Source organism: Halichoeres trimaculatus, unplaced genomic scaffold (genome assembly GCF_033239565.1).
Source record: "Halichoeres trimaculatus isolate MK-OKI-2021-1 unplaced genomic scaffold, fHalTri1.1 fHalTri1_scaffold_17, whole genome shotgun sequence".
Classification (NCBI taxonomy): domain Eukaryota; kingdom Metazoa; phylum Chordata; class Actinopteri; order Labriformes; family Labridae; genus Halichoeres; species Halichoeres trimaculatus.
In genome coordinates, this window is record NW_027437195.1 from 26,744,568 (window position 1) to 26,758,047 (window position 13,480).

Here is a 13,480-nt window from a genome sequence, read left to right on the forward strand (position 1 = left end):
CTGCTGCTGCTGCTCCTGCTGCTGCTGCTTTCCCCTGGCTCGTCCTCTATCAGCCCGTGCGTGCAGGTCTCCAGTCGCAGCGCAGACGGACGATTCGCAGAAAATAACCAGAGAAACAGGAGAGTGAGAGTGCTGGCTCGCTCCGTGCCCAGAGCTGTCCACTGAGTGAAGGAAACTCCCTCGCCTGCCCCGTAAACATGGACCTCCAGCACAGCAAGCTAACTTAATTATGGGAGGAGCTGCCCCCCCCCTCCTCCTCCTTAACACAGACACATCCTTCAGTTTCTAATCCTCCTCCCTTTCTTCCTCGTCTTCCTCTCTCCTCTGCTCTGTGTCATTGATCGGGATAATCGGACAAGGACGATCACAATGTCAGCCTCTGGCTCCAGCTCCGACATCAGAAGGTGAAACAGCTAATCGACGTCTGCCTCTAACTCAGTCCAACACACTTCAGTCTGAAATGTGTCTTTGTGGACAGAGATGAGAGGAGAGACAGATTTTGGATGGGACTCTGGACAGGAAAGTGAAGGTATCAAGCCAACAGCACGGTGCCTGTCAAGAGTTGGTCTGTTTGGCTTCGGGCTGATTAAGTTTGTTCTGGATGTCAAGGCAAGCAAATGAGCAATCAGAAAAAGCCTCTGGGAACCAGATCCAATAAGATAAGACAAACATGGGCTCACTGACCACCACATGAGGCCTACCGACACGAGGAAGATGCAAATAATAAACAATTCAACTGTTGAATTGTTGGATGAATCAGGTCAGGGCATCTTGAGTAAACTACAAGTTTTTATACAGCATCATAAAAGCATGTCAAAGGCATTTCAAACCAATGAAGAGGGTTAGGAACATCCTGGGCCTCTGCAAAGATATATATTTGAATCAGGGTGCTGGTGTGGCCTGGAGGTTTAGGTGGCGGTCCCCAGAGGGAAGCCCTCGGCAGGTGACCCTGGTTTGAACCCAGCCTATGGCCTCTTTCCTGCACGTCACTCACCCACTGTCACTGTCTCTCCTGATCTGTCCACTGTCCTGTCCTCTCTGAATAAAGAAGCCTGAAAAACCACTTTGAAAGCAGCAAAAAATTAAATAAATGCAACATTTTTTAATATTTGTAGAACGGGAGTCTCCAGTTGACTTGAAAAGGCAATAAGAAAAAGACACAAACCACAGACTTTTTATCAAGTTATTACCAAACCTTGAGATTCTGACGTTGTTTCATCCTTTATATTTTCTTTTTCTTTCTATTTTATCCTAATCTTTACTTTTCTTTTCAAATCTTATCCAGGGCTGGGACTTAAACGTGTTAATTACCATTCAGTTTTTTGTTTTATCACGGTTTATTCTTACATTTGACATGTTTTCCAATGTGGTCACCTGGCTAGTAACACCACACTGACAGAAATATGAAGAGGACCAATGAGACGGCGTTGCACAGCCCAGTGAATGAAATATTAAGGTTTCAAAAACTTGTAATGGAAGTGTGGATAAGGGCATTGTTGTGTGCAAAGATATTTAAACTTCTTATACTCTTCTTCTTTTTTTCTTTTGTTTGTTTTTCCTTCAAGTATCAGACATGACAAGCAAACAAGAGATTGGAATTTTGGTTGTTATCGGCAGGACCACTTTGCAGCAGGACCGCATTGCAGTGTTGGATGGGTACTGGTATGAATGGGCATTTCAAGCAAAAGAGCTATTTGATATTCGCTCGTAACTATTCAAGAGTTATTTGAAGATTGTCACCCCCCCTGCAAGCCGCCGCCCACCAACCACCCACATACATGTACTAGGGGTGCACGGATCACAATTTTCTGGCCGGTCACCGATCTTTATAGAGCCTGACCTGCTGATACTGATTTGGGCTGTTACCGATTTTTATTTTTTATTTTTTATTTTTTATAACTGAAAACATATACCTTCAATGTTCCAATCCTATTTTGTTGAAAATCATTAAACAATATCTGTAAAACAACAAAATCTTTATGTTTTAACTTAAACAACCAATAAAGTGTCCTAAGTTTTAGGTCTCAGAGCAAAAAGCAACAAAGGCTGGCTGTCAAACCTTCCCAGAAGTACCAGAAATCAGTTTGGATGGATGTAAGGATGGGTCAATCACTACTCCCTGATCACCGTTTACAGATCCCCCAAAGATAAGGAAACCGGCACCGATCGATCGATCGACCAGCCAATTGATCGGTACATGTCTAACGCGTAACTGCCAACGTTACACTTTGACAAAGATGGAGAGGGCTGTTACGCTCTGAGCGTCGATCATCAAACTTACTTCTTCAGGTGACTGTTGATCTGTGGACAGCGCCATACTTACCCCGCTGTCAAATGGCTGTGCATAGTTGATGACTTGGAATATGCTTGACTAACCTTGCAGAGATTGCACTGCACCTCATTTTCGTTCATTTTTTTAAAAGGAGTTCTCGCGCTTCCCAATCCATTTCTGAGCGTCTTTGCCTTCTTGTTTTGGCTGTAAATCCACCGGCATGTTCACTTCTGGTCTGGCTCTGTTCATCATGTCAGTTTGTTGCTGTGGTCAAGTTAAATACGATCGGACACGGTTTGTTTTATTTTGAAAGTCGTTGGGCATGTACATGGTTTCCGTGCACAACTTCCCGTCCCACTTGGACTGCTTTTTGTGAAATTGACGTGTAACAGCCCCGGCATCCTGCACAAAACTGCAATCGTCACGTGAAGTATTCGATTTGTTAGGTTAATGACTTTTCAAATATCCGACACTCATTGCCCATCTTTATTGTCCAGTCTGACCTGGTCAGGCCTGGTCGCTTGGTCTTGTCTGGTCTTGTCTTGTCTTGTCTAGTCTTGCCTGGTCTTGCCTGGTCTTGCCTGATCTTGTCTTGTGGTATACTTTTTTCAGTTTGGGATTAGTCCCATCTCCACCAACTCATAGAAAAACCTGAGGAACTACAAATAGAAATAAATCCATGAATTTGGATGTTCATGACATGGTCTGACAGGGATCTCTGAAACAACAGGCTCATTGGAGTCTTATCCGTCCGTGAAGCAGAGTGAACATGTGACTGAGGCTGAAAGCAGGGATCCCTCAGGGACTCACCTTGGATACTATAACGTCATGAAGTCAAGATGGACATGAACGGACATTAGACGCAGGCTAAGTGCTTTCTGAAACTGGGAAACAACGCCTCGGCCCTGAGCCAGGAGAGGATCACTGATGTAGGTCGTGTGCTTCTCAGGTGCTTTCCTGAAATATGTTACGCACTTCTCCTCCGTCAGCATCAGGTTTTATCAGAAAATCTATCAGGACATTTTTCTTTCCTTCTGGAAAACATCCCACAAACTGGAGCAGATCATTGCGGCACTTCGCCGTCTGTGGGATCTGCTGGGTTTGATCGTCAGTGCTAAGTGATGTTTGGACCTGAGAGCAGTGCATTAGTCATGTTTAGACGAGCAGCGTGATCAATACTGGAGAAATGCAACGCAGCATAATGGCGTGACAGCCGGCAGGTATCAGGTAGCTGCTGTCGCTCAGTTATTTCTTCTTTTTCTTCAAACAGAGGAACAACAAAGCAAATGTGAGATCACAAGAGCAGAAAATCAGACTTCCTTTGTTCTCGAGGGTGTGTCTGCCACAGCCGGGTGAAGAAATATTATTATCAGGTATCATGAAGGATATTTTTAGCATGTGAGCAATCTGTGCTCCCAGCAGCATGCAACCAACTTCAAGAGATTCAGCAAAACCATCAGATAAAACAGGATGAGTAATTATTCAAACATGTGGGACACATTTCTGCCACTTTATCCCATTACACAATCAGTTCAGCTGATTTAATGCTACATCTTTTTGTTCCAGCTCCTCTTTTTTCTTTAACTGCCCATTTATGATATCTCTAATCGTCTTTTATCTGATTCTGCATTCAAGTCAGGCCCGATCCAGACAAATGAGATCAGCTTGTTTCATCTTTTTCCTTTTTTTATGAGCAGACAAAATGACACAGCATTTAGTTCTGGCAAAAGTTCAAAACAACATCTCCAATCCAGAGTCAGTTTCTGAGCAGAGAGGAAGGAAACATAGCGGCTTCAAGCTGCACAGCTGTACGATCTGGAGAAAAGGTGGATGGAAGATGTTTTATTGTGAATCAGAAAGGAGGTAACATGAGATGCAAAAACAGGAGTCAGAACAATGTGGAGCGCAAAACCAGAGTCGGATTATGCTGTTCTGTGGTTTGATGTTGATCTCGGGTGACGTCTGTGTCCTTCACAAAGTTCCTCTGTCTGACATTATGAGAGGACATGGCAGAGGGAAGAAACATAGGCCTCACACTGTTATAAATAAAAACAAATCAACCCGTCCAATATTTGAAATAAATTAGGAGCAAGGAATAATAACTGACAGAATTTCCAGGCTGGATGCCTTGACAGGAAACAGATTCATGAACAGTGATAGGCCGTTTTCACCATATGTGTATATAACTCCACCATAAATGGTCGGATTGCTTTGCAAAACAATACAAGACAAGGTCACCATAATTTCTGAAAGGTGTAAAAGTACAATCCAGATCCTGGCAATATTCTGGATACTAAGATCTGGAATATGAAACGTACTGGGTCATCATAATTGTCAACACTGTCAGGAAACAAATTATCGTACAAACCTGCAACTAACCCCAAATTGTAGCAGACAGTCTGCTGAAAGGGAGTATAACATTAAAGTAGGACTTAAGCGTTGGTGACGATCACAATATGCAACATTAATTCATTTTCTGAACCACTTATCCTGTTCAGGGTAGTGGGTGGCTACAGCTGACATTGGGCGAGAGGCGGGGTTCACCCTGGACTGGTCGCCAGTCAATCGCAGGGTTGACTCTTAGAAAGACAACCTGTCACACACACCTACAGACAATTTAGAGTGATCAATTAACCTGGTGAGCATGTTTTTGGACTGTGAGAGGAAGCCGGAGTACCCGAAGAGAACATGCAAACTCGACACAGAAAGGCCCACCAGCCCTGGAGATCAAACCGGTGACCTTCTCACTGTGAGGCTGCAGCGCGAACTGTTGAGCCACTGTGTAGCCCACATATTTTATTTTGTTTTATTTTATTGATTTTTTTCTGTATAGCACTTTGGTCAACAGAATCTGTTTTTAAAGTGTTTAACAAATAAAGTTGAATTGGAAAGGTAAGTTTCCATACATAGGAAACAACTGTTTTTATTTATATGATGTCCTTCATATGATTACCATTGTTTTAAAAACACATATCAATGTGTGAAACTATGGTTATCATATACAGATAGGTGCTAGGCGCCAACCTGTCTGTTGGCTATGGCTGCCTTTTGCATTTGGAGTGGATCATTACTTTATATGGCTCATTTGTTGGTCATGGACACCAAACTTTTTTTGGCTTCAGTGATATTTTTACTACTTTTGCTCCTGTGTTTGTCTGGATATCCTATATGTAACCATGGCTGCATTGTTTACATGTGAAATCAGCTGTTAGCAGCCTGTAGCATGTCAGTGCTAACTGGTGCAAGGCCAAATATTTCCCACAAGGTGAGGAGAAGGAGGTGAGGATGACGTGCTGGTTCTCAGATGTGAGCTAAGAAGTGAAGACATGGACCTGTCCTTCCATCCATCGTTATTGGGAACGTAAGATCTGTCTCCAACAAGATGGACAAGCTAGCCGTGCTAACCCAGCAACAGAGGGAATACCAGAAGACAGAGTAACATCATGCTATTCACAGACATGGCTAACAGAGCTAACACCTGATACCAACGCCACATTGGAAGAGCTTCACCTGCTGTGAGCAGACAGGATCCAGGAGACAGAGACTGAACAGACTGCTGAAGAAGCTCAGTCCTATTATTTTCTATTCTATTCTATTCAATTCTATTCTATTCTATTCTATTCTAGAGAACATTATATCAATCTAAACGGTGTCCCACCCTGTAGAGTTCACTATATAAGGAATGAGGGGATCAGGGAGTGATTTCGTCACTGTAGCCACCGTAAAGACGACACTCTCCAGGAGGCATCAGTTTTAAACATTATAACACTGATGAAAATGGAAAACAGACTAGAAACTGCTTCTTCATGAACTTCTTGCACATGATGCATGCTCGTCTTCAGTGGGGGTGTTTACTCATGAGCCATATCCCATACTGTCGTCCCAGCATGGGTGTGAAGTCCCTCACTGTTTCTGCAACTCTCAAACCAACGAACCCTGCAATGCAACGAGAGAGCTTTGTTTAAAATTAGCTGCATGCTGTTTTCTATTTTTAGCAGAAGTTTATTTTAAAAAAACAGTGTATTTGGATTGTTGACGAGCAGCCTGAGTTCTTTCACACAGTTTCCAAGAACAAAATGTTTTTCTTCAAGCATGAATGAGGTATAACATGAAGGTAGAGTCTTTAGTTAAGAGGGATACACAATGTGCTGAAACAGGAAGGGACGTTTCTAGATTTCTACTTTAAAATGAAAATACTGAGCATGGCAGTGCGAGTCATGGAGTCGAAACACTCAGACAATTGATTTTAGCCACATAAGTCCTGTGGAACAAGCAGGAAACAGAACAGTGACACATGATCACCATCACCACACCATCCAACAAACACTGAGTTTTTATCTCAGATATCATCCAGGATGTTTTGGGACAAAGATTTTCCTGCAAAGTAAAATAGCAACAAAGCAAACTTTTAAAACTTTGATATTAGAACAGAAACGTGGGCAACAGATGTTCACCAAAGTCGACTGACTGTAGCATCACTTTCTACTTTGTTCCTGAAGGTGTTGCTGATAGATTTGTTGCAGTTAACCTGTGTTAAAAATGTCAGAAGGTGCGACCTTGTGAGGAGCTGAAGTGCACTTCATGTACTAGAGAAATGCAACCTGACAAGTCTTCGGTTCCACGCGTTAGACTGTGAAAAGTAAAACTGATGGTCCCAGAGATGAGCCGGCATCACATGGCAGTGAAACCTTCAATTACACAACCACACATGAGAAAAAATACACATAGAAAAAGCAGAAAGACACGCAACACAGGCTTCATTCTGTATGTTGGAATGTGCATGGATAAGACTGTAAGAGAGCCATGTGCTCTGCTGGACTCACGCTGTTTTCATTTAGACTCTGGGACTTTGCATCAGTAGACAGGAACAAATAATACACACTTTAAAGAGTTTAGTGTCTCTACCTGGGACCATTCTTTGATGTAGCTGCATTGAAATGAATGTTTTTCTTATAAATGAGTAATTTTAAGCAGGTTTATTGGTTTGAGGGTGTGTCCTACTGCGTAACATGTCGCTTTGTGGTTTTAATGTTTTATTTGCTCGTGTAGGTCAAAGACAGTTCTCTGACAGTTTAAAACAAAGCTATTTTTCATTCTATCTTAATCCTAAAGGAACTGTGATGTTGGCTCATGAGGACGCAGCAGTGTGGGACTCACAGGCTGTGGGTGGTAAAGTGGATTTTGGGAATCTTCAAACCAGATCTTTTCCAAACAGTGATGGGCCGCAGGGAGCTGGAGGAGGAGCTGAGTGTAATGTGGAAAAAAAGGAAAGCGCAAAACCTTGTGCAAAATACAAACAAAGATTACACAAGGAACAAAGCTAAGACTGATACTAACAGAAAAAGAAGATCATCAGAGTCAGGGGATTGCTTCAGATTTATGTTTTTTATACCAAATAGTATCTAACTGACTTTTAGGGATGGGAATAGAAAACTGGTTCCTATTGAGAATCGATAAAAAATGTTTCAATCCATAAAAATTGTTAGCCTTTGTGCTTAACGGTTCCCTTATCAATTCTTTACACTGTGCCGGAGCTGCTGGGCCTTACGTTGACTAGTCTGCTGCAGCTATCTTAGCTTAGCAGTTAGCTAACGTTTCACAAGAAATCTCTGATTCAGGATTTCAGCTCAAAGTTTTACTGAAGAACTGACTTCATAAAGAAACGTACATTACTCTCTAGCAAGCTTCATGCCAACGTATATGGGAAACTGCATTGATATGCTAGCAGTTAGCATACATCAGTATAACTTCAGCGTCAGAATAGAATTAAAATATTAATTATTCAAGTAGGCCATCTAGTGTCTTAAAGTGGTTATAGCAATGGTTTAAGTTGTTTGGAAGCTTTCCGTAGTTATGAAGTCAGCCATGAGCCTTTCATTAGCCTGTTAGCTTTTGACATTTGAAATTCTCAGTATTTTTTACAAAGAGTTGATGTGATATGTTTCTGTGATGAAAGTTAAAATTCTTTTCTGAAGCTGAAGTAATACTGATGTATGCTAACTGCTAGCATATAAATGCAGTTTCGCATATATGTTAGCATCAGGCTTGCGCTATTTTGTTATTTTGGTAAATAAGGTGATTTATACCATTTCAAATGTACTGAATATGAATCTCCTGAGAGAGAGTAATGTACATTTCTTTATGAAGTCAGTTCTTCTGTAAAACTTCAAGCTGAAAATCCTGAATCAGAGTTTTTTTGGGAAACGTTATCTTACTGCTAAGCTAAGATAGCTGCAGCAGACTAGTCAACTTAAAGCCCAGCAGCTCCGGCACAATGTAAAGAATTGATAAGGGAATCGTTAAGCACAAAGGCTGACGATATCGATAGATTGAAACATTTCTTATTGATTCTCAACAGAAACCAGTTTTCGATTCCCATCCCTATGAGAAACGGGGGCTCATTCTGATTGGCTGGAACCGGTTTTACTTCTGGAAATCACAGCCAAATATGGGTTTGGCATGTTTCAAGCCACACTTATCGGCGAATTTGCCCGCTGTGTGTGGACAAAAGTAGTTTTGAAACAAATGAGGGAAGGATATTCATTTTTGATAGTACCTGGCTACGTGTGGGCAAGGCCTTAAAAAGAGATGATCAACTACAGGAGCTTAACAGACAGAAACAGGAGGTCAGAGCAGAAGGAAGGTAAACAAAATAGTAACAAATTTACTTTTCGAACAAATGTTGTGGGAGTTTAGAAAGAGTGGGACGTTTGAAACAATAATGATGGGACTAACCTACGTTTTGTATAAATTCTTTGCAGATGATAACACGGTGTCTTTTTGGGGACTTGGAAAACTTTCAACTATTTCTTTAAGTTACAGCAGCTCCAGTATGGTTTTTTTCTGAAAGCTGCTGAAGCGGCGTGTGAAAATAACTCTGATGGTTGTGTAAGAGCAGTAAAGCTGCATGGAAATATCTGAATTACTGATTTTATCAGGACAATGCTTTCCTCTTAGCAGCGTCAGGAATCGATTGCGTGGTCACGCCTTACACATGATTTCATTCTTCACAGCCGTGTAACTTACCAAAGGTGGGCTGAGGAGTCACGACCCAAAGTGCTGCAGTGATATGCTTCATTTGAAATGCATTCTGGGTGGATCAGTGGTGTCATTAGCTATGAGTATGCAATGTTGGTCACATGGTTTTCCCACATTGTTGCACCACAGAAACTAAAAGAAATGACTGTGAGCAAAGACGAAAAACAACAGAAAGGCTTTTTCCTGGATGAAGAAGATGCACTTCAGTGTTTTCATTATGAGGCTCCATTTTCAGAGCCGTGTCGTGGGATTCATGATGCAGATGAAGACATCTGTGAGGCATCGATGTTAGAGTTGCATCAGACCATCCTAATCGAGGGTAATGAGTAAAATATCCAACTACGCCTAAATTTGTTATCAGCCTGTCCCAGACGGAGTAATTCTTTTCACTGCTGCTGATCAGGAGTGGCTGTTTTTATCTGATTCAAGAGTCACAGAGCTGAGGGTGTTAGGGGGAGGGTGACAGCTCTTATTTTAGACATAGTTCATCCAAATTATAATTCAGTTTGAAATGACATCCAATTTCCCGGCTTTAAAAAATCTTGCTTTGTGTTCTGTCCTCTGACTAATCTGTTGTAGCTAATCTATACAATATATATCTATACTGATCAACTGCTCCTGGTGGAGTTGGCAGCAGCGTGATAATCAGTAAACACTGATGGGCACTTTACTTCCTGTCTCATCTGTCAGTGTATGAATGTGGTCAGGACAGATGTCTGTGACGAGAAACAGAAAAACCTCAGAGTCCATTTAACGTTCACTCCCCTGAACAAAACTCTGCACAATTCTAATTAAGGAAATCAAAAAGAAGGAAATTCAACTTTGTTTTCAAAGTATGAGTTGTTTCAGGACATTTTTCGCAAACAGAAGAATAAATTCACTGCTGGTCAAACGTTTCAGAACAGCTCAGTTTTACAGTTTTTGGCTAAGTTCAAGCAGTTCAAGTTCAGTGAAAAGCTGGAAATAGTATGGAAGTCAAAGAGAGTCAAGGAAAGCTCAGAGAGGAGAGTTTCCTTCAGCATCCAAAGACACAAACTGGGACTGGAAACCCTGACAGGAAGAGGTCTGGCAGCCAAAGCAGAACCAGAGGACCAGCTTCTAAGAGTCACCAGCTTCAAAGAGGTGGTAGTGTCAGTCTCAGTTTCAGTTACAGTGAAGAGAAGACTTAGAGCTGCAGCTTTGACAGGTCAGACTGCAGAAAGAAAGAAAGACATCCATCATTGAGACGGAGGCAGGAGAAGAACCAGAGGCTGGACCATCAGACCCCACCAATGGACTACTGAAGACAGGAAGATGGAGCTGTGGACTGATGAACCAAAGTTTTAACTCTTTGCTTCATCATCAGGATTTCTGTAAGACGTACGTGGAGAAGGTCAGGAAAGGATGGTTCCTCAGTGAGGGACATCAGATGGAAACATGGAGGAGGACGCTGAAAGATACTGAGCCCAAACATCAGTCCAAGCTCAGCCAGAACCACTTCAGGATGACAGAAGAAGAGAGCCAGCTTGGAAACATGGAGGGCACTTCCAGCTAGGGATGGGTACCTTTCACATTTGAAACGGTACGGTACAGATGCCTGGTACCTGGCAATAGGTACTAATTTTCGGTACTGTTGTGTGTTTATGTGGTTATAAATATTAATTTGTTTAACAATAGAATCTCAAAGTTTTTTCATTCCAATCATGGAAAATTGCCTTTTCTTCCACTCCCTCACAGGCACAAGGATGTGTTAAGGTACCGAAACACAGTACCGTTTGATTTTACGTGAATCAGTACTTGGTACTACAGACAGAATTCAGTTGGTACCTATAGAGGTATTTAATTCAATACCCATCCCTACTGCCAGCACAGCCTCAGTCTGCAAACTTAAGCCGCGTTTTTTAACCAAGCAGACCAGTTTGGTTCTTGGTACGACGCGCATTTTGGGGCTTTTCCACTGACTTATCCTGGGACAGATCCCCAAATAACCAAGATGAGCCGTCCTACTTTTTGGGACCCTTTTGTATGGGTGCCAGACTGAACCGATCCACTCTCGGAGGGTGGAGCAACAACACTGCAGACCGTTGATCGGTCAATAGAATCGTCACTTACCGTGCAACAGCAGCTGCATTTGTCCTTGTGGCACACAGACTTCTCTGAAACAAAGCTTGATTGTTCTTTGTATCAAAGAGCTACATGCCAATCACAGAGAGGACGAAATGCTGCATGTCTTCCATCTATGCCCTGTGTTTGTCGCGTTTTTCTTCTTCGTTGGATTTATTAGCGGGGTACACTGTGTTGTGCTGCTACGGCTATTGTTTAACAGCTGCGGCTTTCGGCATCCGCCTACTACAAGAGGGCACAGTTTGCTGTGGAAACACAAACGGGATCAGGCTTAACTCTACCAAACCATGCTAAACCATATTGAACCAAACCGGACTGCTTGGCGGAAACGCAGCTTTCGACCCCGAGCTGTTTTGGGAGGAGCTGGACTGAAGAGTTACAGAAACCTACAGAGGAACAACATTTAGAGGAACTTCAGCTGGAACAGATCTGCGGGAACTTTCTGGAGAAGATTTGATTTCCACTGTAGAAAGACTGTTGTTAATTTGTTCTGTACTTTAATTCACTTTAATTTCAGACTATTTTGAGACATTGAACTGCATCATTTCAATTAAAAACTGGGACTCTTCTTAAACTTTTGACCAGTAGTGTATCTTTGCCTATTCATCCAAAAAGCTTATTCTGATTCTGATTCTGATTCTGATGTATTGAAGCGACTGAACTTGGCTGAATATCTCCACCATCCACCGAAAGATTAAATCATTGTCATCACAGCCCACGACTGAAAACTCCAGCCCTCATATGATCCTCACATGACAGGCCTCTTTGCATGTTAGTTAGAGCCCGTCTGCCACATGCATGTGTCTCATCTCCATGCCGCCAGCAGCAGACGTGACTAATAGCTTCTACTCAGCCTTTAATTACCCACATTTATTATTAATTAAGGGAAAATTAGATTGAACCGTGCTGCCTGAGCAGCCATATGGTACAGTGCCACTCTTGTTGGAGGACTTCAGTTGATTTCCGGCCAAGCCTGACAATTATCATCATCATCATTATTATTATCATCATCGGCAGTGTCATGATGTGAAAACCTTATAACTCACTGTGCCTCGCTGGTCGTGGCTCTGAAAACACAGCGGAGGGAACTGAAACAGCTGATTTCTCCAGAGAGGGATGAAAACGAGAACAGTCTGATCAGGTTTTTCCGTCATGTTACGCTCTTCAGATTTTTGAACAGCACAGGCAGTGGTTAAGTAATTACTTTGAGCAGTATTGGATAAATCAATCAGCTTGAATCCCTCTTTGTTAAATCATTAGTTCGGAGCCTAAATTGTTTAAATTGAATTTTCTGCATTAGAAATGTTGTGCAGACAGATTTTAGAGATTCATCCCAACAATCTGTGATGATGTCAAGGTTTGCTCTCGTCTGTATTTCAAACATGTGGGACCTGAGGAAGGTTAAAGGAGGTTACATCATTGAACTTAACAAATATTCACCTCTTTTGTTTCGTGAGGTGAGGCGTGGGTGTAAAGTTTATAAGTTCATGTTCGTTTTACGACCAGCGTGTCTGTAATTATTCCAAAACATTCAAAGCAGCTGAAGTCAGAAATATGTCTGTCCTTTCAGAGAAACATGGAGACAAATATGTTCAGAATAAAGAGCCAGCTGTGTCAGAATTTAACTTTTTTAATCTCCAAAATGTGATTAAATCCTTCACGCGGTTGTGATGAGCTCAGTTGGGGTCAGATGTGGTGAAAGCTGAAATTTTGGCAGTTTGTTTATTTAGTGCCTACTATCATCCCCTTATTTCCTCTTTTAATTAACAAGTCCACATGGTCTGAGGTCAAATCCTGAACAGAACCGCCCTCCTGAACGTTCCCATAAACTGTGCGGCCTCTGTCCACAGATAGTGAGTCCAGAAAAACAACATACCAGCAGCTAATTCGTTTCCCCATGAAAAAATGAATGGGAGCCTATTGGTTGGAAGATCCCGCTTTAAATCCATTTCTTACATGTTGGGTCACAGCTCGGCTCTCCACGCTGTCTGCAGGACCCTGTTAATCACTTACTGAGAGGAATTCGCTCTCGGGGTCATCAGACCCTTTGCCAGGTCTGGTTCTATA

The 13,480-nt window shown here is 42.1% G+C and overlaps 1 long non-coding RNA gene across 1 annotated transcript in view; it reads left to right on the forward strand.

The window, feature by feature from the left end:
- Nucleotides 1-2,138, forward strand: part of LOC141806713 (uncharacterized) — a 30,084-nt gene extending 27,946 nt beyond the window's left edge. Inside the window, exon 5 of the long non-coding RNA XR_012599782.1 lies at nt 1,566-2,138. This is a non-coding gene — a long non-coding RNA (uncharacterized LOC141806713). The remainder of the gene's footprint in view (nt 1-1,565) is intronic.
- Nucleotides 2,139-13,480: the final 11,342 nt, after the last annotated feature.